The sequence below is a fragment of the Melopsittacus undulatus genome, chromosome 7 (genome assembly GCF_012275295.1).
Source record: "Melopsittacus undulatus isolate bMelUnd1 chromosome 7, bMelUnd1.mat.Z, whole genome shotgun sequence".
Lineage (NCBI taxonomy): Eukaryota > Metazoa > Chordata > Aves > Psittaciformes > Psittaculidae > Melopsittacus > Melopsittacus undulatus.
The window spans coordinates 4,064,382-4,082,745 of NC_047533.1; the positions used below are offsets into that span (position 1 = coordinate 4,064,382).

At 38.4% G+C, this 18,364-nt stretch overlaps 1 protein-coding gene across 2 annotated transcripts in view; it reads left to right on the forward strand.

Moving 5' to 3' along the window:
* Nucleotides 1-18,364, forward strand: part of CTNNA2 (catenin alpha 2) — a 499,450-nt gene that overhangs the window by 219,534 nt on the left and 261,552 nt on the right. The window lies entirely within an intron of this gene.

Here is an 18,364-nt window from a genome sequence, read left to right on the forward strand (position 1 = left end):
AGATTTTGACCAGAGGATGTGAAGTATCATATGAGTTCCCTCCCAGCAACACATTTAAGCAACAGCAAGAAAATATAGGTGAGAAATTGAGAGGAACAGGAAAAATTTCCCTATGAGTGTAAAATGGGAGAAAAGGGACTAGCAAGTGGTCATTTAGGCAGGGTTTCTGGCTCCTTATATACTTTAAGTATATAAATACTTTAAGTACCATGAGAAAGTAAATTTGCCTGAAATTTCTTATTGATTGAAAATGATTTGACTTTAATTACAATGAGAAAGTAAATTTGCTTGAAATTTTTTGTTGATTGCAAATGATTTGCAGTACATGTGATGTCAGTGCTTCTGCCTGTTATCCCTTTGGAAACTGGAGCTGAACTTGGACTCTGTAAAACTGGGATAACCCAGTACACAGGACAATGGGACTGAGATCTGGTTGTTCCTACCAAGCTTGAAGTTCCTTTATGTTCTTACTTGTCTTTTAAGATTGTGCTGTATTATTTTTTCCTAAAGTAGGACTATAGTAGAGTTAATCCTTATAACTGCCCGTACAGTGATTTAACCAGAAAAACATCATGTTCCTTACTCTTGTCTTAGAATCAAAATAATGTATTAGTTTATTCAACTGGAGTTTGAAGCATCTCTTGATGATCTGTATGGCTTGAACACCTATGTTAAAAAAGGAAGATCACCATTTTCTTTCTTCTCCAGTGTGGCTGTTTCTTCTTCCTATGAGAACTGGACCCAGCATTTCATCTTTAATTTATTCTTTCATTCTTTCTTCTTGCTTCCTTTATGTTTGCATATGTATATTCATATATATAAGTCACAGTTCACATTGGGCCTATCTAAATTTAGACTTTATATCTATCTGTACACAATATCTTGAGCAATGTGTCTAACCCTTCCTAGGCCTATTTACATGAATAATAGAATTTTGTAAGGGTGATAGAGTTTGAGTAAGTGTTTGCTGTATTAAGTAGTCTGTTGAGATGCTATAGTAATATTCAAAATGACAAATACTCCAGAAGTTTAATAGTAATTTTGAGAAACAATATGATTTATTTATTGCTAAAGACTGTAACTTATGAAAATGAGCTTGCATGCACTTAAAAATGTTAATCTTAAGCCCCTGGGAAGCTGCAGACAATTTAAAAACAAGTTTCCTCATTAATTTTCAATTTATAATGACTATTATGTAGGCACATTTTAAACCCCTCTGGAACAGTTTGTCATAGATTAGTGCCTTTGTGACGTAACATTTCATTTAGGTAAAGTAATGAATAAGAAGACATTTTAGAGAGAGATATATACACATATCTTATAATCTAAATACACGTATCTTAGTAATTCCTTCTGTGATGGGGCTACAGAACTGATGAACAGTGGTAGAGCAGTTGATGTCATCTACCTGGACTCGTGCAAAGTGCTTAACACTGTCCCACAAGTCATCCTTGTCTCTAAATTGGAGAGACACCAGTTTGATAAGTGAAACACTTGGTGGATAAAGAACTGGCTGGATGGCCACACACAGAGTTGTGGTCATTGGCTCAATGTCTGGCTGGAGACCACTAACTAGTGATGCCCATCAGGGATCGATGTTGGGACTGGTCTTGTTCAACATCTTTGTTGGTGACATGGACAATGGGATTGAGTGTGCCCTCAGCAAGTTTGCTGATGACACCAAGCTGTGTGGTTCTGTTGATACGCTAGAGGGAAGGAATGCCATCCAGAGGGACCTTGACACACTTGTGATGTGGGCTGATGCCAACCTCATGAAGTTTAACCATGACAAGTGCAAGGTCCTACACCTGGGTGGGAGCAATCCCAGGCACAGGTACAGGTTGGGCAAAAAGGAAATTCATGGTAGTCCTGTGGAGAAGGACTTGGGGGTGTTGGTCAATGAGAAAATGAACATGAGCCAGCAGTGTGCACTCACAGCCCTGAAAGCCAGCCGTATCCTGGGCTACATCAAAAGAAGTGTGACCAGCAGGTCAAATGAGGTGATCCTGCCCCTCTACTCTGCTCTCAGGAGACCTCACTTGGAGCACTGTGTGCAGTTCTGGACATGGAACTGTTAGAACAAGTCCAGAGGAGGCCACGAGGATGATCAGGGACTGAAGCACCTTCTGTATAAAGACAGGCTGCAAAAGTTGGGCTGTTCAGCCTGGAGAAGAGAAGGCTGCGTGGAGACATCAGAGCAGTCTTCCAGTACCTGAAGGGAGCCTATAGGGATGCTGGGGAGGGACTGTAGTGATAGGACAAGGGTTAACAGGTTGAAACTTAAACAGGGGAAGTTTAGATTGGATACATGGGAGAGATTCTTTACTGTGAGGGTGCTGAGGCACTGGAATGGGTTGCCCGGGGAGGTTGTGAATGCTCCATCCCTGGCAGTGTTCAGGTCCAGGTTGTGGATAAAGCCTTGGGTGATATGGCTTAGTGCGAGGTGTCCCTGCCCATGGCAGGAGGGTTGGAACTAGATGATCTTAAGGTCCTTTCTAACCCTAACTATTCTATGATTTAAATTATATTTTTATGACCATATATATGCAAGAAAGATAAACAGAGATAAGAGAGCAATTATGATACAAACCGATGAAACTTCAGAAATTAAAACTTGGAAGAAATGTTCTTTCTGTAGTCTTACTAGTCTTAGGGTCACTTACTGTCATTCTGTGTTGATTATGAAATATGGATTATTTATTGAAGAAATCCAGCAATAAAATATATAGTTTACCTGCTCCTCACTGAGGACATGAATGATTGGAGCTCTAGTTTGTTATAAAATTGTAAAGGATGGTCTTAGCAGACATAGTTATTGATTTGGTGTTCTTATTATTTGTAACACTGTATGACTATAAGATGTGGCATTGAATGTATAAAAAGCACTGGGTGTTTCATTTTGAAAGCTTTGATTTCTCCTTGTTACCATGCAGAAATTTTAGGACTATACTTGGTATTCCATGACCGTACTGAGCAAGTTTTACTTGTGTTTTGTTCTTTTAGTTGTTTTATAGAAAATGCTTTATATTCTGCTTGCACTGAATTACCAGACCTATATATATATATATATATATATATACATATATATATATATACTGCAGCCTTTGCATATGTAAACTGCTTCCTTTGTATTCCCATCTCTGAAAGAAACCTGTAGGACTAAACTCTTGTATTTCCTTCTTTTGGGGGGGAAAATCATTTTCTAATAAGATTGCTATGACTTTGTGAAAACAGAACAGCAGAAGCAACAGGAGGTGCCTAGGGAAAAAAACCATATCCAGAGAACAAGTGTGAAGTGATGTTTCCCTAGAATGCTTTCTCAGCCTGTGCTACACCACAGCTTGTAAAGTAAGATGAGGCAGAAAATGAAAACACATTTGTTAAAAAGTTAGGGGATAAGTTTTATTCTGAGTACTTTTCATGCAGACATTAAAAATGTGCATATAATGTGCACGTTTTTGAGCTGTTGTGGTTAACTGGCTTCTGCTGTTCTGATCTTTTAGGTGGTAAGTAAATCCAAATCAGCATCAGGATGCATAAAATGATGTTCTAAGGTGACTCCATCCATGTGTTTTCAAGCTGGAGACATCTATCCATGATGGCTTAATGTCATTTTTGGATAGTTTAAGCAGATTCAGATTTAGTTTTCCTTTAGTTTGAAGTTTACTGTTATCTCAGCTCTTTTTTTTGGTTTTTGGTTGTTTTTTTTCAGTAAAAAATATAGCTTTATTGAGAAGCATAGTTCATAAAACTAGAGTTGTGCCATGAAAAATGCTTTCAAATATCTTTAGTCCATGTGTTGCTTTTAACATATTCACATGATAATTTCTTTTGCACGAGTCAGTTTTGTTTCATTGGGTTATCAAAAACAAGTTTTGAAGAACTTTAACAGTTAAAAGGAAAAAATGAAAGAAGAAAAACATTGATATTCTTCAGTGTCTCTGATCCCACTTTATGTACAGAGATGTGGGGTCAAGTTTATAAGGAGTTTAGAATTCTGCACTCCCTTTTTCCTTATTGTATTTCTGCTTTTTGGTGTTAAAGTGACGTGAGCTGTGCCACTTAACGCTCCACTGGAAGGTGCTATATTGATCTTTTGTAGTAACTAGGATTGTATTAGAACATGCCCAGGAAAAGAACATATTCCTAGGTGCTGAAGCTGAGCCATTTGACCTCACTGGCGAAGGTGAAAGATGCCAGCTGAAATAGACTTATTGCTGTGCCAGCTTTTGTTGTGTCCACAGCAGAAAAGACAGGACTTCCCATTGGTTTGATGATCAGTGCCAAATGTTCTGTATTTTCTAGATTTATTTTGAAAAATGCATTTAGGAAACAAAAAAAAGGTGTTATCACCTGCAGTCTGGGAGCTCTGGGCTTCCCCTGGTATCTGGTCAAATAGCATTCCTCAAAGATCAGGACAGAAAGCAGGTGAGATGGGACCCAGTCAGTGCATTGATGATGTTAACACAATCTTACAGGCTATTTAAATCTAAATAAATTAGCACTTTCAACAGAAAACTGTACTCAGGGCATAGACAAATACTATTTTTTTATGATAGTATTAATGGATCTGTATTGCATGAAATGAACACTTATTTCTTTTTCTACTCAAGATATGTAATATGTATTTTCATATGTATGTTTTATTTAGTGAGTATGAAGAGTTTTGCTCTCCTGTCTCTACCTTGTTTCTCTGCCTCTTATCTTTACTCTTATTTCCCTCCAATATAATCTTTCAGGCTTTTGATTTATAGTTTTTTTTTGGGTTGTTGCTTTTTTCCCCAAAGGGATAGTATTTGGGGCCATGTTGAGTTATGTAGCATTGACAGAAGTGGAAATAATTATGGGTACCTCTACAGTAGCCCTTTTAACCCAAACTTCCCTGACCACCAGTCACCATGGGAAATTCAACATATGTGTTTTAAATCTGGCTGCTCCTTCAGCTCAGTTGCTTCCTGCTATTTCATTCCCTCTAGATCCACTTTCAGGCTTCAACTATTGCCTTTGGATGTTGGAGATGATGGTAGTGAGGCTCAGAGCACTGTCTTTGGTTTGGGGCTGCTCTCATGGGCCTGGGGTGGATTATACTGAGATGAGAAACAAGAAGTTAGTTCTTGATGTGAAGCTGGGAAATAGCAACCAGAGAGAAGAGGTTTGTTGGAAAACCTGGTCCAGTTTTATTTACAAAACAGTGGCCAATAACTAATGATTCAAAGAAACACAGAGATAACTCTTTCTTTGGTGTTTTAGTCATACAGTTTGCTTCTTGTACAAGAAAAAACAAACAGACCATCCTTGACTCCTTCAGCAATATTCAGAAGAAATGATTGTTTCAGCTTACATAAACATAAAAGACAAGTATAGATGCAGAAGATGAGTATTGACTAGATAAATGGGGCTAGGTTTTATGGGATATCCTTTTTTTCTTTCTAATGCAAATCCTGCTTGTCACTCTGTTCTTAAATTTTGCAGGTAGGAGATCAGCTTTAGCAGATCACAGATGAAAATCTAACACTGGAGATGTTCAAGGCAAGCTTAGGAAAATTAACAACCTGTGAAGGTTACAGGGCCTCGTTACTGAAAATCAGATAGTTAACCTGTATTCCTGAATTTGTACTGTAGATCACAGAAGTATAAATAAAATTACTTTTAGAAGTCATCCTAAAGGAAGAAGAACTAAAACAATGCAAATGTATATGTGTGAAAAATATATGCTATGGAGTGTGAGCATATCAGGGGATCATAGAATGGTTTGGATTGGAAGATATGAAAGATCATCTAGTTTCCACCACCCCTGCCACAGGCAGGGCCACCTTCTATTAGAGCAGGTTGCTCCAAGCCCCATCCAACCTGGCCTTGAACACTACCAGGAATAGGGCAGCCACAGGTTCTCATAGGAACCCTCATAGGAAGAACTTCTTCCAAAGAAGTCAATCTCCCCTCTGGCAGGTTACAGCCATTCCCCTTGTACTGTCCCTACAGCCCCTTTTCATAATACCCTCTCCAGTTCTCTTGCCAGCAACTTTAGGCACTGAAAGCTGCTCTAAGTTCCCTCTGGAGCTTTCTCCAGGCTGAACACTGCACTCAGTTACTGTTCTTGTTACTGGCAAAGATGTTAACCAACATATATATAGTATCTTAAAACTGATTGTCCAGTTTTCCCTTAGGTCATTATTCAGCTTGCCCTTTGCATGTTTGTATAATCTCCAGTACTCAAAGTATAGATGCTTTTGAGTAATGCAGTGTCTAGTGATAACAGTGACTGCCTTTGTATCTGGCATATTATGTAATGCCTCCTGTAACTCTTTAAGCAGGTAAGGTGAAAGATGTGGAAAATCTGAAAAACGGTGGGCCATAAATGATAAAGGGATATTAATAATTAAATGCGTTACAAGTTAAAAAAGAAACAATCAGTACAGCAATTATTAATGGTATCTTCCATGGACAATTAAAGTCGATGAATTTCAAGTTCAACTGTTCGTGCTAAACAAGGTTAAAATGGCAAAAAGGCTATATTTTAATGTGCTATAAAGGAATTAAAAGCAGCCAGCAGTCCATAAAGATATCATCCTTCAGTTCTGAATGTAATGACCATTACCACGGAAAGATTTAGTCAACCATAGGGCAATAACTAACTCTGTAGGGCTGCTGTAATTGCTGATGTAATTGTATAATCGAGATTTACCTAGATTAAATTCCACTGTTTCCTATTCCTTTAGTAAGAAATAAAGTTTCTTCCTTCTTTAAAGAGGTACTGTATTTTATACTATTACATTTTCTTCAGGCATTTCACATACAGCTAAATTGTCTAATTATTGGTGACGTGGTACCCAGTTTTTAGCTTATTAAAAGAAAAATGCCACATTCATTTCCTTTGATTATTCACACATATGCAAATAATTGACAATAAAAAGTAATTACTTTTCTATGTATCATTCTGGTATGGCAATTAACTCCTTCACTGACAGGATTTTGCTGACAGAATGTGTGGTACTTTTACTATGTTGCACTGTTTCAGCATTCTCAGCACACCAATGTATTTATCTGTCCTCCCAATAGTAATTCAATCAGGTAAAGCCCATCAGCAGCAATATAGCTGAAGTATTTGCTTACCTCTATATTGCAAGAGAATTGTGGGGGGGTTTTGTTGTAGTAAACGTTTTTAGAATTGGATTTTAAGCCGTAGATTCAGATGAGTTACCATTTTCTGAGTGGGCAGATTGTGTTATCAAAGATCTACCATTTGGTGTCACAGCTATTCCATCCTTCACTGGTAAAAGAGATTACTGCAGTGCCATATGTAGAGGTTGAACAAACGTGTTTGCTTCCTTTAGGTCAGGGCTACCTGCTAAGTGCCTGCAGCTGAAAAACTATGTGTAGGGCAATGGACTCCTGTGTGTGAAAGCCCAGAAAGGCTAAAAGCATTGCAGTAGCAGAGTGAATATAAGAGTGGAGCTAGATGACCCACTGTCCTTCCCCTTCCTCCACTCAGATCCCACCTTATTCTCTTTTCCTTTGTTCAGGATGCTGGTCATGCTGTTAGAGGAGTGCTTTTCAATTCCAGTTCTTTCTGATTGTCTATCATCAGAAACCAGCATATTAAGCAGAAAAGAAAGGAGTTTGCAAGTTTGTTAGGAGCAGCAGCAAGTGGGGAGGAGGCAGTCTGAAAAAGTGAGAAAAGCTGCTTTTGTGTTTTAGTTTTTATTTTTTTATATTATTTCACTGTGTTTGCTTGGCATCTGATCCTGAGCAGCAGCAGAAGCACTGCAGCTGTCAGGCTTAGGAGGCATCTATGGCATTGACATCCTTGCTTTCTTGTTTCAGCAGTTATCTTTGCAACTATAAATAACAGAACCTCTTTTTTAATATAATTTAAAATGAAAGCTAGTATTCTGTAGACATTGATGGGAAGTGTTTCTTCTTACCATGAAAGATGGCTTTGTTAAACTTAGGATAAGAAACACATGGGATATTTTGAACAGAAAAAGTACTACTTATTTCCTTTCTATTAATGAATCTGATTTGATAAACATATGGTAAGCATTGGAATGGAAGATCCTCTGAGGGACCTGGGGGTTTTAGTCTGGAGAAGAGAAGGCTCAGGGTGAACCTTATTGCTCTCTACCATTACCTGAAAAGTTGTAGTGAGGTGGGGGGTGGGTCTCTTCTTCCAAGCAAGGAGAGATAGGATGAGAGGTAATAGCCTCAAGCTGCACCAGGGGAGGTTTAGACTGGAGGTTAGGAGCAATTCCTTCCCCAAAGGGTGCTCAGGCATTGGAACAGGCTGCCTAGGGCAGGGCAGGAGTCCCTGCAAGTGTTCACAAAGCATGTAGATGAGGCCCTCATTTCTATGGATTAGTGGTGGCCTTGGCAGTACTGGAATAAAGGTTGGACTTGATCTTGAAGGTCTTTTCCAACCTGGTTGATTCTATGATTCTATGAAGATTCACATCAAGAGTGCAACGTGACTTGAAGGTTTCCAGCAATGGAACATCTAGCACCTTAATGGGGAACCTTACTTCTTACTTATACCTAGTCTGAAGATAAAAATCATGTATGCTAGAGAGAAGAATGTCATATCTTGGTGTTAAAACCTGTGGATGTTAAGTAGGGTGCACAACACGTATCTTTTCTTACAACATGATGACAATTGGAGCTCTGCCTTAAAACATTTGAGAAATTGTAAGTAGCAGTTTTTGCTATACCAAAAGCGGGAAGGCAGGAGTAAGAGTATTTCCAACTGATACTAAATTGAGAGATAATGACCATAAGGACATTTTAAAGGTGAGAAGAACAGAGAAGAAAAAGACAAACTACACATTTTAGAATAATGGATATAAAGAAGGACTTGGTAAAAATAGTCGTCATTTATTAGGCAAGCAGAAAAATAATGAATGAAACAAATGTTTATTACATGCAGAATATATGCTTATGTCTCTGGAGTAAGAAATGTGGAGAAACAAATTACAAAGAAATGGAATCTAAACCAGATATTTTTTATAATGTGAAAATAAATCTACAGTTGAGTGCATCTTCCTAAATCTAAGACCAGAAGGAGAGTGGGAACAGAAGAACATGATTAATCTTTAACAGTAAGCTTTCTCTTGTCACTCTGAATCAAAGGCAACCATGCGTCAGATGTTGAGTTTGAACTACATAAATGATAAAAATGCATGATTTGATGAAGTCAGTGAAAATTACTGATTACTGATATCTGGCCACACAAAAACTCTCTCTTTACTCATCATTAACATTGACTGGTTAATCATTCCCCTGATTCTCATAGGTAACTTTTGAAAAATACTTATTTCCTTTTAAAATTACTTGATTTTGAAATAAAAGAGAAAGGGAGGGGATATTTTGCAATTACCTGGCTTTGATAGTAGTGTAGATCCCCTGGACTAGTATAATGTATTACTACAGTTATATTGAGGATTTTACCTTTGAGAAACAAACTTAGAGCAGCCCTGAAAGCTATAAGTTTTCAGTCACCTATTAGCAAAGGTTAAATTATTCTTCCTATCAGAAAATGAACCTTGGATTCTTTACATCCTGCAGGATACATTAAATGTTTAGCTTCTAACTGTATCTCACACCACCACATATTAAGGCTTATAAGTAAAAGCTGCATTATTTGTTATGTGATAAAGGTAGGGTTTGGGAGAAAAAAAACCCAACTTGTTCATGTCTCTCTCATAATGACCTCTGTCTCTCTGGGAGCCAAGAGAAATGTGAAAAGGACAAAGGCACCCACCAAAAAACCCTTCCCACATTCTGTGTAACAAAAATGAAACAGTTATGTAGAATCATAGAATAGTTAGGGTTGGAAAGGACCTTAAGATCATCCAGTTCCAACCCCCCTACCATGGGCAGGGACACCTCACACTAAACCATGGCACCCAAGGCTTCATCCAACCTGGGTGGTTGAACACTGTCAAGGATGGAGCATTCACAACCTCTCTGGGCAACCCATCCCAGTACCTCACCACCCTAGCAGTAAAGAATTTCTTCCTTATATCAAGTCTAAACCTCTGCTTTTTAAGTTTTAACCTGTTACCCCTTGTCCTATCACTACAGTCCCTAATGAACAGTCCCTCCCCAGCATCCCTGTAGACCCCCTTCAGATACTTGGAAGGCTGCTATGAGGTCTCCATGCAGCCTTCTCTTCTCCAGGCTGAACAGCCCCAACTTTAATCCATTCTGCATGTAAAGAGCTGAAGCCAATCTATAGTGCTAAAGTAAATTAATTCCAGCCTTGTCTCATCTTTTGGTTTCTGATTTACTGAGTATTGCAGAGAGTTGGTGCGGAAAGCTATGTTGGCCCAATAAAATATTTTTTGTATATTTCAAAGTCAACGCTAAATATTACTGCCTGTTTCTTGTCTACAAATTCATGGAGCTATATTTAGAAATACTGTTTTGCCCAAGAAGTTAACTGAATGCTGGAGGAATCTATTTTCTCGCTGAAGTTTCCAGCAATTTCTTTTGTAAGAAGAAAATGTGCTGCAGCACATGCTCTTCCTTTTCTGTCTAACTTAGTACGGAGAGAGATTGAAGTCAGGATAGAAGCTCTGGCTTGTTCTGAAGTGCATTTTGGAAGAGAAACTCAATATTGTGGGTACCCCCTGAAGTAGAAAACAAGTTTGATGCACTACAGTAAAGGGCTTGGCTGTGGTATGCATCTTTTCTGCTGTCTTAAATTGCTTTCATAGGGTCTTCATTATTACCTTAATAGCTTATTGTGTGCAAAAAAATTGGCTTAATGAATATGTGGTAAGGATCTGCCCTTTGTTTTTGGTGTAGCTTGGAGCACATGCCACAACAATTAAAGAATCTTTGCTACCGTTTTCTATATTCAGCATCATTTATTCACACTTTTGCTCTTAGTAAAGTTGTAACAGTCTATTGCTGCTTTTGTGATAGATGCCATCATTTCACTAAACAACAGCAGGAATGGCTTATAAAAAAAAAGCTATTTAAGTGTCTGTACATGTGTATAATGCATCCTCTTAAAGTTTCATGCAAATTTCTTAACTAAATAAAGCCGCAACAAGGACTGTGAGAAAGAGCTGTAGCTATAGCACTTATGCACTAAAGCACATTTCTTTCTACTTGTGAGATGATAGACCATAGGTAAATAATATCTGTATTTTAATGGGTGTAAATGAAAGAAAAGAAGCAAACTGTCTCTTATGTGGTAAGTAAATCTCTTCTTCCAAATTCTGTACTCTGAAGGTCTTCTTGCTGTACCCCATAACTATGGCCCTTGGAGAAGAAAGGGAGCACCATGGATTGAGTAGGAGGAGTGCATGCTAAGTCAGGGCGCTCTCCTGTAATCAGTAATTACAGGGATTCTGATCTCATGCTGGTATCAGCTTTTAATTTGCTTTCACTTTGTGCCTACTGGCAGCATAGACTGGCAAAGCCCAGTGTACCTGGCCCAGCAGGCATGATGTCTCTTGAAGTCCTTGGGGTACAACCAGCCAACTGTAATGTTGGGAAGGGGATGGGTTACAATGTTCAACATGCATTAAGTCCTAATATCCTCTTATTGGTGGTTATTGCCAGGTCTCTGTAGAATAAGAAGCTATTATGTGCCTGCAACACTGAGAGATAATGGTTGGTGATGTTTGTGTAGATCTTGATGTATCTTCTAGTACCTAAACCTAGATAAAAAAGCTGGAAAGGAGCTTTTGACAAGGGCCTATAGGGACAGGACAAGGAAAATGGCTTTAACTTGACAGAGGGGAGATTTAGATATTAGGTATTAGGAAGAAATTCTTCCCTGTAAGGGTACTGAGGTGCTGTCATAGGTTGTCCAGAGAAGCTGTGGCTGCCCCATCCCTGGCAGTGTCCAAGGCCAGGTTGGATGGGGCTTGGAGCAACCTGGTCTAGTGGAAGGTGTCTCTGCCTGCAGGGCTCTGGAATTGGATGAGCTTTAAGGCCCCTTCCAACACAAACCATTCAAGGATTCTGTAACTTGAAGCAGCAACGATTGAACTTACTGCTTGCCCTGTTTTGTGTTCACTTTCATGACTTTGCTAAAGTAATGTCTGATCCTCAGTTTCCTACCCATGAAAATAAATAATAGTGGTTTTCTTAACAGTTGGAGGTTTCTTTTCCTTGCAAACTATAAGCTTTTGCTTTCTGCACTCTGTGGAAATGTTTCAAATTCCCTTCCAAACTCTGAGAATGGGGTCATACGTGGTGCCATCGTCATGGCTGAGTAAAGAAAGTTAAAATCTCTTTGAGAGATGGGAAGAAATGAGGCATTTTCTCTGTCATACATTAAAGAAAACCCATTAATGTCAAAATCTGAAGCTATAGTATTAGCGTGGTGTCTGCAGAGTGATGGCTGTGGCTTCCATGCTTGGGAAGCTGCCTCCAGGAATGACAAATGATGTTCCTTACAGATGGTCTGTTAGTATAAAGGGATGTTGATGGTGTACTGGTTTCCTTTAGCTGATGCCCTCTATACTGTGATATTTCCTTTTAGACAGACTTCTCTCCTAGGTCATGATTGTTGTTGTCTGAAATGGCGTGATGCTTGCTGAATAAGCTCACAGAATGATAGATCTAAGTGTAACGTTTGCTCTAGTGCAGAGCTTTATATGAAAAAGCAGTGTTTGTTTGGATGGGAATTAGAATTCAGAAGCCTAACCCCCCTCCCCTCCAAAAGAAGTATGTATGTATATAGGATGTGTGAAGGGGAAGGTAAAAGCAGGATGATATTTAGCTCTATTTTATGCTTTAGCATTTAGTTTAGTATCTATATATGGCACATTTATTTTGGTGACTAATAAAGTTTCCATACATTTATCAGTGAATGAGGGTTGGTTTTAGTCTCTCTTTTAACTAGAGCTTAGGGGAGGAAATTGGAAAAGAATTAAAAATTCACAACCGAATGATACCCAAATGTTGAATTATTTGGAGATATAAAAAGGCAAAATCAGCCACTGTTAACTTTTTGGTTCACATGCATATTTCCCCTTCTTTTTATTAACAAGGTAATTTCAGTAAATTCTTGTCTTCACTTCAGCCCCCCACCCCTAGACAGCAAAAAACAAACTGTCCAGCTTTTCTTCTTCCATCTGTTTTTAGTACCTCTCAGCCAGCTTTTTTACACATTTAGGTGTATTTATTTTGTGTATCTTCACCACTCTTGATCTTTTATAAAGCAAGGTGGTCATTAGTGATAATTGGAGGGTGAACATAGCTATGAAGTGGAAATGAGCTGTTGTTGCTGCTGATAGGTATACTAGGGAAACCGAGGCAAAGGTTTGATGTGAATTTATTTAACACATAATGAAGGAATTGGGACATATGTTCATTAAGTTATTTAAAAACTCCAGCAGGTTTAAGCAATAAGTAAATAAGAATTTGATATACTAAAATTACTTAGTGGATCGTAGAATCGAAGTGATCTGAGTTGGAAGGCACCTTGAAGCTCATCCAGTTCTAACCCTGTGCCATAGGCAGGGACACTTTCCACTAGACCAGGTTGCTCAAAGCCCCAGCCAGTTTGGTCTTGATCTAGTCTCTTGTTCAGGCCACCAGGTTTATGATAGACAACAAGGACACCAATTGGCATCAATATAATTTAATTTAGTATTCGAATTTGCAATTATAATTTGATCACACATTTATATTGTCGTCATTTCCCATCACTTTGCATGTGTTCATGTGTCTTGTCTTTCAGATTATAAGTGCTTTAGGATAAAACCTATTATTATCCTTCTTAACACGGGCATTTAATGTTCAATAAATATGAATCCACTGGGAGGCAGTTCTGTTTTTTAGGGGATATAAGTTGTCCATCACAAATTTCACGCTCTATACCCAGAGTTCCTTATTGATTTTTATTGTTAGATAGGTACTGCTAGCCACCAAGGCAAAGATGTAAACATGCATTGTAATACCATAACAAATATGTTTTCGGAGAGATCCTTATGCTCCTTTCCCAATCAGTAGGAGCAAACGCTGGAATGTGGTTAGTGCACAGTGGGAGGAATGTCACATTGTTAACAGCATCTTGCACCCAGGAGCAGCAAACAGGTGATTCATGGCTATAAACTGGGAGAGAAAGAAGGATATGACAATGTAAGTTGAGTTTTCAGACAAGGTGTGTCAGAGCCCTAGATCATGAAATGAAGGGTTGGCTTGATGATCTGACAGCATTTAAATTCTTCCTCTGCTTTATATTTTCTTACTCTATTTCAGTCCATAATCAAAAGTTCAATCTTGTAAGGTCTTTTGTTTGTTTATTTGGTAGAGAAATTCAAGGGGTTAGTTTCCAACATTAATTCTTCTAAAGGAGGATCTCCAGTTCCATTACTCACAGTGCTTTTGGTCTTGGTGTAAGCTTCATTATTCAGCTTAAAAATATTATACTTCTATTTATTTTACAAGTGTGAGGGTTGTTTTTTTCTCCCTTTCTTTACCTCTTTATCTCATTCTCTCCATGTTCTTGATAAATAAGGGGTTTGGTCTCTGCACATGCAAATTCTGACTGGGGAGAAAGGAATTACTAGAGTAAGTAAAGGCAGAGAGAAAGAAAAGAGGGTAGATATACAAGAGTAATGTAGATGGTTAGTTAGATGGCTAAGTTAGAAAAACAAAAATAAAGGAGAATAAAGGGGGGAGTGAGATAGGTGAGAAGAATGTCATGCACATTCTTTGTAAATCTTAAGCTCTGACAGCTTTTTGTTTCAAGTATGGGAATAAAAGTTATCAATACTATTGCCTAGAACTAAGCTTCTTAGCAAGAACAGAACAAAGATATTGTTGGGTCCTGCCTTTTCCCAGTAAGACTGTATAAATCTATGACAATTATTCTATTGGGCTAAGTATAAGGTACCAGAAATCAGCACTGAGAACAGCACAGATGAAAACAACCCAACAAGCAGTAGTACCCCAGGTGACATAGGCAGAAAAAAAAGCTTCAAGACAGTACCAGTACCATATTATTAAGAAAAAATATTCCCATGTAACTTCTAAAAGAAATGTATTTGTGTGTGTGTTGGGAGTGTGCATGCAGCAGAAGCATGGAGTCCACGTTATCTTGTGCACAACTTCAATGGACAACAGTCAGATATTGTACAACTTACAATTATCAGATCAGCCACTGTATGTTAAGTCTATAATTAGGTTCCAGTATTTTTGTATGTTTCTGTATGCCTTATAAATGTGCTGCTTAATATACCATTAAATATTGCGTGAACTTAAAGATCAATTTACCCATCACTATTTCAACAGTTGAGGACTTATGAAGAGGTTGAAATGATTTTTCTAGATTTAGGCTACTTTCACTTTGCTTGGCAATGAATAATAGTAAACACATGGTAGCCTTTGCACAATGTATTTTCTTAAAACAACAACAGAAGATACTTTGCTGTCATTGCTATAGACTGCAGTTGAAGCATAAGTATAATTTGCCAAGATTGTAATTCGTTCTACCTTAGTGAAGTATCTTCCATTCTCATCCTCCTTCAGAAGCACATAAATAAATACCTAGTGAAAGACAGGCATAGATTTACAGCTGGTGAATCAAGGAAGGATTGTTTTGATCATGTGTTTTGACCTCTGCATAACACAGAGCAAAGAATTTTCCTCATTAAATTCCTATTTACACTGGGTTTGCATAGCAAGGTTTTAGTAATGGTGGGACTGCAGGGGTGCTTCCCCCATGTCCAACAGAGATAATGCTAGCCAGTTCCAAGACATACCTGCCTCTGGCATAATGTATTTCAGAAGGGGAGAAGTTATTGCACAGGAGCAACTTAAGCTCAAGAGAGGTGTGGAAGTATGTGAGAGAAACAACTCTGAGGATTTGGGTTTATTTCTCATTGTCCTGCTCTGATTTGAATGGTAATTAATTTCCCAAGTGGGGTCTTTTTTGCCCATGGCGGTATCTCACCATCCTTATCTTGACCCATAGGCCTCTTTTCTCCCCTGTCCAGTTGAGGAGGAGGGTGATAGAGCGGCTTTGGGGGACGCCATACATCCAAAGTCAGCCCAGCACACTATTCATAGTAGAGGATATCTTCCAGGAATAAATCTTCTAAGTGGCCCATTACGAAGAATCCAGTATAGCCATTAGCAGATTTTCCAAATGATTAGTTATTTTCTTTGGTTTAAAAGTTTACTTTCTTCCAGGCCAAATTTGATAGTTTCAGCATTCAGTAATTGTCTATTCTCATGTTTTTGCCTGCCAGTTATCCTGCTTCCCTCTTCTGGGGCTGGAAATCAGGCATGCATCTAGGGAGCAAGTAGTTCATAAGTTTTGACATCTGCAGATGATTTTGGAGACTTTCTGGAAGACTCTGTAGATCGGGAGAGAAACTGGAGGACTTCCAGGCACTCCTTTTTATCTCACATGTTGGAGAGCTAAGTAAACAAAATCTTTCTTTCACGGTATTTTCCTTGTATCTCTTGTTTTTAGGAGTGGAAAAAGGTATCAGCTGTCAAAAGGTTTCTCTGTGACTGACAGATTTTGAATGCTTTGCAATAACTAACCAGTGCTTTCATCTTTTTTAGTTCAAGTAGCTTGGAGGCTGATTCCAAGCTCATTATCTGTTGTGTTTGACAAGGTGATGCTGTACTTGCACTTTGTCAAAATTACTCTGTTTCCCAGTACTGCTGGTGGTGGTTGTTCTGAAGTTTCTCTGTGTTTTCATCTCCAGCCAGGCTGTTTTGAGAGCACTTGCAGGAGAGCAGTAAGTCACAGTGGAAAATATATTGGCAAGAAGAGAGCAACGGAGTAGTTATGGAGTGCCTACGGCTTTGGCAGCAGGAACGAACAGTACTAGTTATACTAAATGATAAAAAACAAAATGTTTGCTGATGTATCTGGTGTACAAATTCAGGTTTCTCTTTCTGGAGTGATTAATACAAGCATTGGTTCTATGTTTTATCATATTGGGTCTCGATGCAAGAAATACTGATACAGGTGAGTCACTGAGATATCACCCACCTGCCAGAAAGCAGGGGAATCTAAAAAAGCAACATGAAGAGCCAGGAAAGGTTTATACGCTGGGAAGACTGTATAGGTGAGGGAGAGAAAACTAGACCAACTTCGTCAAATTGCAGTTTAAAGATAGAAAAGCAGATTCCCCCCAGAGCAGAGGACTTTTCTGTATCCTTTGTTGGATAGAGAGAGAGACTTCTTGGTGCCCAGGACTGGCCAAGAGCAGTGTTATGGGACTGTTGAGGCATCACTTTCTTTGGGTTTCCAAAGTGGAAGTTGACAGTCTTGACCTTTTCCAAGAGCATCGGCAGAACCTAATTGCCCACTGAGGCTTGTCTTGTTTTGTTTTATGATTTGTTGTTTCTTTAAAAAAGTGGCACTTTTACACAAACTGTTTGCTATTTTTACGGAACAAACAAGCCATAAAATACACTAATGCTCTATGAATCAATAATGAGGGATTTCAAGCCTAAAAAGACAACTGTCTGGTTTTCCTTCAAGTTTTTGAATAGTATGCAAAGTTAAGTTAGGATGTTCTCTGACAGTCTCCATCACGAGGACTGGTTAGAGATCACCCACATGTGAAAGTTTTATAAGGAACTTGATGTAGATGATGTGAAATCACAGTTGTTCAGTGATTTTGCCATTAAGAAGAGCGGAAGAAAATTTATGATTCGAGGGGAGTCAATGACAGTAGGTCATTACTTTTACTAATAGGTTTGACTTTAGGTTGTTATATGGCTTCTTTTCATTAGGAATATAGAAACAACCGCTTTGGGTTAGACTAATGATCTTTCAGTTCTTCCATGCTTTTGCAATTTGCATTACCTACAGCTTTTGTTAAAAATAGACATGTTTCTCTCCATATTCTAATCTGTGGTTATTAGAAATAGCCTGTGAAAATGATGGTAACCTCGAGGTTGTGTTTGAGAACTTTAACTAGTGTTTATTTGTGATCTACAAGAAGAAATGTTTCCTAAAACTTCATTGCTTTTTAACAAGTCCTGTCTATTTGAAGGTTAAAAAATAACCCGATGATGCCTCAATGCCTGTATGCACTCCTGTCTAAATTGATCAGACAGCTGGATGGAAGAAACTGTGATTTATCTAATCTATTTGTCAATCTGTAAAAACATTTCAATTAATTTAGAGCAGTGGCTTCATAAAGGTACTGTACCCACATCTCACAGAGATGAACGTAAATGGACTACATGATGCTGAAAGTCATCTGACAGCAAACACGCAGAATTAAGAGCGTGAAGAGAAGTTCAGAAAGGCATTGGATTGATTCTACTGTTTTAAGGAAAAGATTCACAACTATTACTGTTAATATCCAGCTGCAGAAGCTATTTTTCATCTGGTGAAGGATACATTCAAAGCTAAACACAGACAAGCACA